General features: G+C 43.5%; 1 protein-coding gene across 3 annotated transcripts in view; it reads right to left on the bottom strand.

The window, feature by feature from the left end:
- The window catches only part of LOC126235027 (solute carrier organic anion transporter family member 74D-like), a 215,347-nt gene that overhangs the window by 121,231 nt on the left and 81,508 nt on the right, over positions 1-12,608 (bottom strand). The gene's annotated exons all lie outside the window — the stretch shown is intronic.

The raw sequence follows: 12,608 nt of genomic DNA, 5'->3' as shown, positions 1-12,608 counted from the left end.
GGTTTTTGGAACAGACATATTTTTCGTTTATTTTGATGGATTTGGGAGTTACGATATTTAGTTTCACTACGATAACACTCTTCCTCCATGAACCATGGACCTTGCCGTTGGTGGGGAGGCTTGCGTGCTTCAGCGATACAGATGGCCGTACCGTAGGTGCAACCACAACGGAGGGGTATCTGTTGAGAGGCCAGACAAACGTGTGGTTCCTGAAGAGGGGCAGCAGCCTTTTCAGTAGTTGCAGGGGCAACAGTCTGGATGATTGACTGATCTGGCCTTGTAACATTAACCAAAACGGCCTTGCTGTGCTGGTACTGCGAACGGCTGAAAGCAAGGGGAAACTACAGCCGTAATTTTTCCCGAGGACATGCAGCTTTACTGTATGATTAAATGATGATGGCGTCCTCTTGGGTAAAATATTCCGGAGGTAAAATAGTCCCCCATTCGGACCTCCGGGCGGGGACTACTCAAGAGGACGTCGTTATCAGGAGGAAGAAAACTGGCATTCTACGGATCGGAGCGTGGAATGTCAGATCCCTTAATCGGGCAGGTAGGTTAGAAAATTTAAAAAGGGAAATGGATAGGTTAAAGTTAGATATAGTGGGACTTAGTGAAATTCGGTGGCAGGAGGAACAAGACTTTTGGTCAGGTGATTACAGGGTTATAAATACAAAATCAAATAGGGGTAATGCAGGAGTAGGTTTAATAATGAATAAAAAAATAGGAGTGCGGGTTAGCTACTACAAACAGCATAGTGAACGCATTATTGTGGCCAAGATAGACACAAAGCCCATGCCAACTACAGTAGTACAAGTTTATATGCCAACTAGCTCTGCAGATGATGAAGAAATTGATGAAATGTATGACGAGATAAAAGAAATTATTCAGGTAGTGAAGGGAGACGAAAATTTAATAGTCATGGGTGACTGGAATTCGTCAGTAGGAAAAGGGAGAGAAGGAAACATAGTAGGTGAATATGGATTGGGGGGAAGAAATGAAAGAGGAAGCCGCCTTGTAGAATTTTGCACAGAGCATAACTTAATCATAGCTAACACTTGGTTCAAGAATCATAAAAGAAGGTTGTATACCTGGAAGAATCCTGGAGATACTAATAGGTATCAGATAGATTATATAATGGTAAGACAGAGATTTAGGAACCAGGTTTTAAATTGTAAGACATTTCCAGGGGCAGATGTGGATTCTGACCACAATCTATTGGTTATGAACTGCAGATTGAAACTGAAGAAACTGCAAAAAGGTGGGAATTTAAGGAGATGGGACCTGGATAAACTGAAAGAACGAGAGGTTGTAGAGAGTTTCAGGGAGAGCATAAGGGAACAATTGACAGGAATGGGGGAAAGAAATACAGTAGAAGAAGAATGGGTAGCTCTGAGGGATGAAGTAGTGAAGGCAGCAGACGATCAAGTAGGTAAAAAGACGAGGGCTAATAGAAATCCTTGGGTAACAGAAGAAATATTGAATTTAATTGATGAAAGGAGAAAATATAAAAATGCAGTAAATGAAGCAGGCAAAAGGGAATACAAACGTCTCAAAAATGAGATCGACAGAAAGTGCAAAATGGCTAAGCAGGGATGGCTAGAGGACAAATGTAAGGATGTAGAGGCTTGTCTCACTAGGGGTAAGATAGATACTGCCTACAGGAAAATTAAAGAGACCTTTGGAGAGAAGAAAACCACTTGTATGAATATCAAGAGCTCAGATGGCAACCCAGTTCTAAGCAAAGAAGGGAAGGCAGAAAGGTGGAAGGAGTATATAGAGGGTTTATACAAGGGCGATGTACTTGAGGACAATATTATGGAAATGGAAGAGGATGTAGATGAAGATGAAATGGGAGATAAGATACTGCGTGAAGAGTTTGACAGAACACTGAAAGACCTGAGTCGAAACAAGGCCCCGGGAGTAGACAACATTCCATTAGAACTACTGATGGCCTTGGGAGAGCCAGTCATGACAAAACTCTACCATCTGGTGAGCAAGATGTATGAGACAGGCGAAATACCCACAGACTTCAAGAATAATATAATAATTCCAATCCCAAAGAAAGCAGGTGTTGACAGATGTGAAAATTACCGAACTATCAGTTTAATAAGTCACAGCTGCAAAATACTAACGCGAATTCTTTACAGACGAATGGAAAACTGGTAGAAGCGGACCTCGGGGAAGATCAGTTTGGATTCCGTAGAAATGTTGGAACACGTGAGGCAATACTAACCTTACGACTTATCTTAGAAGAAAGATTAAGAAAAGGCAAACCTACGTTTCTAGCATTTGTAGACTTAGAGAAAGCTTTTGACAACGTTAACTGGAATACTCTCTTTCAAATTCTGAAGGTGGCAGGGGTAAAATACAGGGAGCGAAAGGCTATTTACAATTTGTACAGAAACCAGATGGCAGTTATAAGAGTCGAGGGGCATGAAAGGGAAGCAGTGGTTGGGAAAGGAGTGAGACAGGGTTGTAGCCTCTCCCCGATGTTATTCAACCTGTATATTGAGCAAGCAGTAAAGGAAACAAAAGAAGAATTCGGAGTAGGTATTAAAATTCATGGAGAAGAAGTAAAAACTTTGAGGTTCGCCGATGACATTGTAATTCTGTCAGAGACAGCAAAGGACTTGGAAGAGCAGTTGAACGGAATGGACAGTGTCTTGAAAGGAGGATATAAGATGAACATCAACAAAAGCAAAACGAGGATAATGGAATGCAGTCAAATTAAATCGGGTGATGCTGAGGGGATTAGATTAGGAAATGAGACACTTAAAGTAGTAAAGGAGTTTTGCTATTTAGGGAGTAAAATAACTGATGATGGTCGAAGTAGAGAGGATATAAAATGTAGACTGGCAATGGCAAGGAAATCGTTTCTGAAGAAGAGAAATTTGTTAACATCGAGTATAGATTTAAGTGTCAGGAAGTCGTTTCTGAAAGTATTTGTATGGAGTGTAGCCATGTATGGAAGTGAAACATGGACGATAACCAGTTTGGACAAGAAGAGAATAGAAGCTTTCGAAATGTGGTGCTACAAAAGAATGCTGAAGATAAGGTGGGTAGATCACATAACTAATGAGGAGGTATTGAATAGGATTGGGGAGAAGAGAAGTTTGTGGCACAACTTGACTAGAAGAAGGGATCGGTTGGTAGGACATGTTTTGAGGCATCAAGGGATCACAAATTTAGCATTGGAGGGCAGCGTGGAGGGTAAAAATCGTAGAGGGAGACCAAGAGATGAATACACTAAGCAGATTCAGAAGGATGTAGGTTGCAATAGGTACTGGGAGATGAAGAAGCTTGCACAGGATAGAGTAGCATGGAGAGCTGCATCAAACCAGTCTATGGACTGAAGACCACAACAACAACAAACGATAACACTATGTTCACTAATCCCTGTATCCGTCCTGATACTCGTTACTAGCTCAGGATTATTTATTGCTGAGAGGGCAAGTGTGTTTTCACAACCATTTACATTGGACAGGGCTTTTATATTCAAGAAGGCTTTTATGTTCGAGTGGGCTCATGAACTAATTACTCAAAATAATTTTCAGTGAATGAATTTAGCACATCTTCGGATGATGTTTTATTCGTACATTCGTGTTTAAACATGTATATTCGCCAACACGTCGAGGGTAAATTAAAGTTAGTATTAGTTATAATTGTGTGAGTCAGATACGTGTTTAAAATTAAACTTAGTTTTCTTTGAATTTTGCAGCAATTGTATAATCTGAGTTGGGAGGTCGGTAAGAGGGTCCAATTATTATTTTATTCCGGTTTCTAAGAACGATCTCTACCCATATTAACATACAGGAACTATCTCCTTCAATTTCGCTACAAGATAAATTACTTTCAACACCAACAAACACGACACCACCAACTGTATTTAGCCTATCCTTTCTCAAAACTGTTAGAGCATTCGCAAGAATTTTGGCTGAACTTATCTCCAGCTTCATCGAGCTTTCAGTGCCTATAACTATTTGAGCATTAATTGCTTTCTATCAGCGCTTTGAGGTATGGTACTTCCCCAATACAGCTACGACAGTTTACAACAGTTATTCCGATGGTTCCTGGATCTACGTTCTTCCTCTGTTCGATCTGCACCCTTTGAGACTGAAGCCTTTCATGTGTTTTCCAGAGACCTTCTAACCTACAAATCCACCCAGTCCACGCCACACAGACTCTGCTATGCGTGTAGCTGCCTCCTGCGTGTAATGGACTCCTGACCTATTTAGCGAATCTCTAAACTCCACCATCCTATGGTGCACGACGAGGAATCTGCAGCCTACACGATCACAGAACCGTCTAGCTCTTTGATTCAGACCCTACACTGTGCTCTGTACCAGAGGTCCGCAATCTGCCCTGACTACTATGCTGCAAATGGTGAGTTCTGTTTTCATCTCACTAGCAAGTCTGGCTGCCTTTACCTCATCAGATAGCCGCTCGAAACCAGAGGTGACCTCTCCCAATCCAAAGTGACACATATCATTGGCACCGACGTAGCCATCACCTACAGCTGGCTGCACCCTGTGCTCTTCATGGCAACTGGAAGGTCCTATTCCATGTCTGTAATGACTCCACCCGTTATTCACATGGAGTGCACACTGGCTTTCTTTCCCCCCCGGACATCCATGTCACTAAGGTGCCCAACAACGCGTGTAACATTATAGCTCCCAACTACCAATAACCCCACCCTCTGTGACTGCCCAGTTCTTGCATGCTGAGAGGTTTTCTCTGAAAGAGGACAAACGAGTGCATCTGGCCGAGAGACATTGTCAGACGCAGATGAGACGTCAACATGAATCCTTAGGCAACCTCGCACTTGACCACGGGTGAGAGCTAAACTCAGGTCAGCAGTAACTTGGCTTGCTAGCTCTGCAGACCGATCGGCGGACTCAAGCGTCGTGCTGGACGTTCGTTGGGCCCCTACGGCCGATCCACAACAGTGGTGTCCATCCACTGCAGCCTCAAGCTTTGTAAACGAAGCCATCACAGCCTGGAGCTGAGAGTGAAGTGTCACCAGCTCAGCTTGCATCCGACATACAGCAATCACAGTTCACATCCATACTTAAGACCGTGGAAAGCTGCACTACACAGACAAACAAACGACTATCGACAAGCGCAATGGAACTCTGCTGTAGACAATGACGAAACGCAAAATTGGTGTAGTAAATTAGATTAACACGCAGAGATTCGAAAACTAAACTACCAAAGCACACGGGTGAGACTAAATAATTCGCTCCTGATTTGGAACTTGTAAATTATTACAAAATCAGTTAATTTCTGGCACAAACAAAAACGCGAGAACTGCGTCTATTAAATATTAAATTAAGAAGCAGAAATTCAAAACCTAAACTATTAAAGTTAACAGATGAAACTACATAATTTGCTCCTGCTAAGGAACTCGTAAAATGTAGCAAATCGGTTACTTCCCTGTTGGGGCTGTTTCTCGGCCGGCAGCTGCTGCCAGACTGTTAAAGTTTGCAAAAACACGGTCAGAGTTAGAGCCTTTAGTGATTAGCTCGTGAGTTGTGTGCTTCAGTCGCGAGATTTGAATTTTGTTTCTTTTTTACTGAAGCAAGGGTTTTTGAATAGTTTGACCGCGAAGTTTGCACAGAGTGAACATACAGCTGTAGATTGCTTGTTAGTGAGCAAGACGAATAATTCTCTGCAAAATAAACCTTGTTTTATGTGATTTTCAAATATAATCGAAATTATTATATTCGGGGAGAAAGTTTTGATTGGCCCTTACTCCCTTTGCAGCACGACCATTTGCTACAGTGGTGAAGCAAGCTTTCTTACTTTTCGTTATCAAGTTCCGTGTGATTAGTTATAGAATAATGCAGGGTCATTCCTCTTTTTTGTGTGGATTTGCAACTTCCACGTTAGATCTTTTCAGATCATTCACGTTGGCGTTCCCCTTCAACTTCGTGTAAGCCTGACTTATAGAAATGAGGGCTGTATGAGTTTCATGGTTAATCTAACGTTAGGTCTTGCATTCCATGTGGGTTATTAAAAAGTGTAGTAAATTCACAGTTTTGATCAGAGTTGTCTTTCAAATGTCTCCCGTCTTGCCACATATGCTCTAGATGTTTCCCCGAAAGCAATAGATTTTAAGTCAATGTAAATAAGTTATACACAACTGCAACCAGTCATTTTTTCAGTAATAATGCTTTATTACATGAACCGGTTTTCGAACCCTTTCAGGTTCATCTTCAGATGATTTCGGGAGGATCCGGGAAGTTACATCATTACTGGTAGTAGCATAATGCTGGGTGCTGGTTCTATGGCAGAAAGATGGGTCACACTTTAATGTATCGCCATGACTATAGCTTATCTGTCGACGTGGATGTGAATTTAGTTTTTACTTACTGCGACAGTATAGGCGGCTTTTTTCGTATCTGTCTGCCTCCATTTTGATGTCCATATACTGTCGCAGTAAGTAAAAACTAAATTCACATCCACATCGACAGATAAGCTATAGTCATGGCGATACATTAAAGTGTGACTCATCTTTCTGCCATAGAACCAGCACCCAGCATTATGCTACTACCAGTATTGATGTAACTTCCCGGATCCTCCCGAAATCATCTGAAGATGAACCTGAAAGGGTTCGAAAACCGGTTCATGTAATAAAGCATCATTATTGAAAAAGTGACTGGTTGCAGTTGTGTATAACTTATTTACATTTAATATACAGTCACGGTTCTAAAATATCCGTAATGGATAAGCATAATCTTTTAAGTCAATTTCTAATTATATTCTGTGCATAATGAACGTCTCTGGGCAGTGGATATCATCACCGTGCAGTCGAGCTGTGTTTAACAGTTGTGTAATTTAATATTAGGGCCTTGATAAAGTGTGAGAAGTATTCCAGACTGTCGACGTTACACACATGGCTGCTGAGAGTGCAAGGAGAGTTACATTAATTACTAATTTCTCCATTTCGATATCTCTCGTCTATGATACAGTATATGTCAGGTTGCGTTAGTTTCATGGATAATAACAGGCAGTACTCCTGGGTTACTTACTCCGCGTAGAGTGAGGTAAGAGTGAAACAGGAGTAATAGTTAGAGTGTATTCCATTTCTCCTGGCATATTTCAAACAGAGTAGCGACTATTGGAATCGAAAGTTCCTGCAGACCTGAAATAGAAGTTTTTGCAACTTTTCCTTGTACTGTATTTTTTGAAGGGAGTGTTTCATTTGTCTTCTTTGCATTTTAATGCAATGCTGCACTCGTCTTTGCACTGAGTTACTAATTCATACAAACATCCTAGGGCCAGCTCGTGACTGCACAATTCACAGTTCCAGTTCTTCAATCGTATCAACGGCAGTGCTATACACCTCACTTATGGGATGGCTCCAGGCAGAAAAATCCCCTGGACTGAGATCAGATGAGCTGAGAGACAAAAGTGTAGGCCCTGCTCGACCCAACCATCTTAGAAAGTTTGGGAGTGGTTAAATGCCTCACATCAACACAGCAGCAGAATGTGCTCCAACATATTTCTACCACATTCCTCTACCTTGGGCCACGGAGAAAATTTGGGGCAAGGTAGATGGGGACTTAACTAAAATGTCTACATTTCAAATACATTTGTGCTAATTAGGGTTCTATTTCATACTCAGCCACAGGCGTCCCGTAATCATACACTCAGCTGTCTCGCAATCGCCTCTTGGTGGACTCACGTGTACTGGAATGTCTTTACTTCCGTTTCCGGGTATTTACACCCGTGTAAGCTTTCGATATTAACTGTGTCTGAACAGAAAACGAAAGTTATCTCATTGAAACAAATCTTGCCTGCGACATCAGAATATGGTTTCAGAATTTACAGTGCAAGTATTGAAAATTTTAGTATGATGTAGATGCAGTTAATATTTTGATGTAATTGTTTTGCAGTATTTACTCCGTACTTTTGATTGCTACGGTATCTTTTCCTATATAACTACACTCCTGGAAATGGAAAAAAGAACACATTGACACCGGTGTGTCAGACCCACCATACTTGCTCCGGACACTGCGAGAGGGCTGTACAAGCAATGATCACACGCACGGCACAGCGGACACACCAGGAACCGCGGTGTTGGCCGTCGAATGGCGCTAGCTGCGCAGCATTTGTGCACCGCCGCCGTCAGTGTCAGCCAGTTTGCCGTGGCATACGGAGCTCCATCGCAGTCTTCAACACTGGTAGCATGCCGCGACAGCGTGGACGTGAACCGTATGTGCAGTTGACGGACTTTGAGGGAGGGCGTATAGTGGGCATGCGGGAGGCCGGGTGGACGTACCGCCGAATTGCTCAACACGTGGGGCGTGAGGTCTCCACAGTACATCGATGTTGTCGCCAGTGGTCGGCGGAAGGTGCACGTGCCCGTCGACCTGGGACCGGACCGCAGCGACGCACGGATGCACGCCAAGACCGTAGGATCCTACGCAGTGCCGTAGGGGACCGCACCGCCACTTCCCAGCAAATTAGGGACACTGTTGCTCCTGGGGTATCGGCGAGGACCATTCGCAACCGTCTCCATGAAGCTGGGCTACGGTCCCGCACACCGTTAGGCCGTCTTCCGCTCACGCCCCAACATCGTGCAGCCCGCCTCCAGTGGTGTCGCGACAGGCGTGAATGGAGGGACGAATGGAGACGTGTCGTCTTCAGCGATGAGAGTTGGTTCTGCCTTGGTGCCAATGATGGTCGTATGCGTGTTTGGCGCCGTGCAGGTGAGCGCCACAATCAGGACTGCATACGACCGAGGCACACAGGGCCAAAACCCGGCATCATGGTGTGAGGAGCGATCTCCTACACTGGCCGTACACCACTGGTGATCGTCGAGGGGACACTGAATAGTGCACGGTACATCCAAACCGTCATCGAACCCATCGTTCTACCATTCCTAGACCGGCAAGGGAACTTGCTGTTCCAACAGGACAATGCACGTCCGCATGTATCCCGTGCCACCCAACGTGCTCTAGAAGGTGTAAGTCAACTACCCTGGCCAGCAAGATCTCCGGATCTGTCCCCCATTGAGCATGTTTGGGACTGGATGAAGGGTCGTCTCATGCGGTCTGCACGTCCAGCACGAACGCTGGTCCAACTGAGGCGCCAGGTGGAAATGGCATGGCAAGCCGTTCCACAGGACTACATCCAGCATCTCTACGATCGTCTCCATGGGAGAATAGCAGCCTGCATTGCTGCGAAAGGTGGATATACACTGTCCTAGTGCCGACATTGTGCATGCTCTGTTGCCTGTGTCTATGTGCCTGTGGTTCTGTCAGTGTGATCATGTGATGTATCTGACCCCAGGAATGTGTCAATAAAGTTTACCCTTCCTGGGACAATGAATTCACGGTGTTCTTATTTCAATTTCCAGGAGTGTATATAACTTCGAGTGCACTGCAAAATTTGAATGACTGTTGTCCTATTCCTCCCCGCCACATTACCATGCCTAATACGGAGCAGGAAACCCGCCGGCATTCAAACCAACTTACACTCGCTCCAAATGTTTCAAATGGCTCTGAGCACTATGGGACTTAACATCTGAGGTCATCACTCCCCTAGAACTTAGTACTACTTAAACCTAACTAACCTAAGAACATCACACACATCCATGCCCGAGGCAGGATTCGAACCTGCGACCGTAGCGGTCGCGCGGTTCCAGACTGAAGCGCCTAGAACGGCACGGCCACAGCGGCCGGCCCTTCCACTCATCTCGGAATGGATAAATACAGGTCCTGTATACTTTTTAGGTGTATCTTATACCATTCCACTTCCAAAATAGTGGCAAGTCCAGATAAAGATGATGGAGGTGAATAGCGATCAGGTACCCTTCTCTTCAAAGTAGACCACAAAGTTTCAGTAATACCGAGATGTGACTGTAGTGGCCGAAGGAGATGCGACAGTTCGTCCTCGTGCTGACATGACTAATTTTGGATGATGCGAGCTGTGTGAATAGGGGCCCTGTTGTCTTCGAAGACAGCATGACCATTGGGGAACACCAAGGTACCATGGTATTGACCTCATGAGGCAGAATTGTCACATTAGCCTCGACAGTAACGCGACCCCGCAGAGTATCCATGGCGCCCATGGAATATCACGATATGCTTGAATCATCACCGAACCCCCGCTACTTTTCACGCCTGGAACGTAAACTTGGCCAGATGTTGGTAACAGTGTGATACGAGGCTCATCGACCAAAGGACTCTCTTCCATTGATCCACAGTCCAGGTTTTATGACTTCTGTTTTCCTGTCACAGGCCGTTGCATCACAGATGAATGGCTTTAGAATTCCAGTTCACCCTACAGTTCCCTGCTTATTGCGCTTCCTTCGTGTTGTTTTGGTGCTGGCAGTATTCACGACTGCAAAATTGAATTCTGCAGTGACTTCTGCAGTTGTAGTCTTCTTATTTTTTGTCACATTACTCTTCAATGAGGGTGCGTCATGACTGCTTAACACAAACTTTCATGCGCGTTGTGACTTATCGGATGTGTGTCCCACTTTCTCTTTGTGCGCCTCTTAAAGTGAAAGGTTCCGAGTTCCATTTTGATTAGGCATTCACGTTAAACTAAGGGTCCTCTTATAACTGGTAAATCAGTTAGAAAGTCCGAGGATGGCAGTAACATACCACCTCCTACAGTGCCATACCAACTAAAACACTGATTTGTTGAAATCAAAAAAATGGTTCAAATGGCTCTGAGCACTATGGGTCTTAACATCTATGGTCATGAGTCCCCTAGAACTTAGAACTACTTAAACCTAACTAACCTAAGGACACCACACAACGCCCAGTCATCACGAGGCAGAGAAAATCCCTGACCCCGCCGGGAATCGAACCCGGGATGTTGAAATCAGACTTCTGGTTTATGACACCTATAAATTTTACTTAAAGATGACAACATTGAGTAAAGGCTACTTGGCTACAATCCAGAAGCGAATAAAATTAAATATTAAATGTGTAAATTCACTGGATGCGGCGCACGGTATACTAACGTTGTTACTTTCAGAGGTTTACCGCCGTACGCTTTCTTTGAGACACTTAAGCATTATAGACGAGCACACAGGGACAAAGCTCCTGCGATTGCGTCGTAAGGCAGTCTAGGAAAATTATCTGGAACAAACAGAAGGAACTACTCACATGTTGTCAATCTGGTATAAACAGAACGACATCAAAGTACAAGCGCCCCGCCTGGGGTGATAAATTCAATTGGAGTCTTGCGGTTGTATCAAAGCGTTCGTCTTCAGAATGCTTCTGAGGAACAGCCTACATTGATACCACCATAGCGGAACCTACAACTGCCGCTCTCTATATGTCGCTCAATTATCAAGGCAATCTTCACTGGTGTGACGAACACGCTTTTAATACACTTTGCACAGTATTCTAGCATATGCTGATCTGTGCCACAGCACGACAGATTTTTCGGGCAGTGGTGATTCTCAGAAATACACCACAGATACTGAAAGGGATGTTTGCAAAAATAAAACAAACCACATAACTTCAAATTTTAAAAGTTGTGTTTCGTGGAACGATCAAACAAAAAATCTGTCAGTGTGTTATCGATACAACCCACCGCCTACAGAGAGTGTACTTCGGGTAATGTATTTGACATCACTGATTTATGGAGGATGTGAAAGACTGACATGAAACATAAGAAATCAATTCTCAGCTGTGTAAAAGTCGTTAACAAGGAACGATGGGTTTTCACAACGTGTATACTGTTGTTAGCGATGTTTCTGATTCGGCAGTCGTCGTACTAAATACGTGAACAGCATTAAAGCTGTTCCCATGATACTAGTAAAATCATAAGATAAAAAACTAAGAAATTTGCAAGTGGAGTTGCTACAACAGCTGTTAAACTGTACTTGGTATATACATTCTTCATTAACTTTGAGAAAACACAGCACAGGAACCAATGAAATGATAAATGTAGTAGGAGTTAATGTGAAATTGAATCCTAAACATTTCTCCCTTTAAACACTAACCAAAAAGGAAATGAAAAATCAGAAGAAAATACGGATGGAAAAACTTAAAATCCAAACTTAATCAAGGCTACTAAACGCGAATAGCCAGTAACAAAAGACATCATTTATCATTCTTTACCGAAGCAGTCAGTTCAGCTGTTGAGAATGCTTTGGTCTCGTGGTGTTATTTATTTATTTCCTTTTTCTCTTTGAGGGTAAGTGATTTTCTGTTTATGATTCTGAATTAAGTGAATTTTTTTTGTATATTTACGAGGACTTTTCCTCATTCCAGCCCCTCCAGGACGTCCAGAGTTCAATCAGCCTGCTATTATGTGAGTGCCAGCGAACTTTCCCGGAGGTACAATTCTGCTGGGGTAACGGGACCGTCACCTCCTCCTAGTGCCGTGGCGAAGAAACGTTGCACTCTGTCTGCCATTAGGCCAATAGCCGGGTCACAGGCTTGCGCCACAGACTTTTAGACTTTTTACTTTTTTGAAGTTAAGTATTCTGTTTATTGTTCCTCATACTGCTTGAAATTTGTGCAGCTCTTCATATATATTTTTATCATAATCACACGTTGTGTCACAGTCAACATGTTTGGAATGTGACCTTTTTCAGTTGCTTCGTTCTTATTATTTTCGACGATAATGAGTGTTAT

Source organism: Schistocerca nitens, chromosome 1, assembly GCF_023898315.1.
Source record: "Schistocerca nitens isolate TAMUIC-IGC-003100 chromosome 1, iqSchNite1.1, whole genome shotgun sequence".
NCBI classification, from domain to species: Eukaryota; Metazoa; Arthropoda; class Insecta; order Orthoptera; family Acrididae; genus Schistocerca; species Schistocerca nitens.
This window is presented reverse-complemented; position numbering and strand designations above follow the sequence as displayed.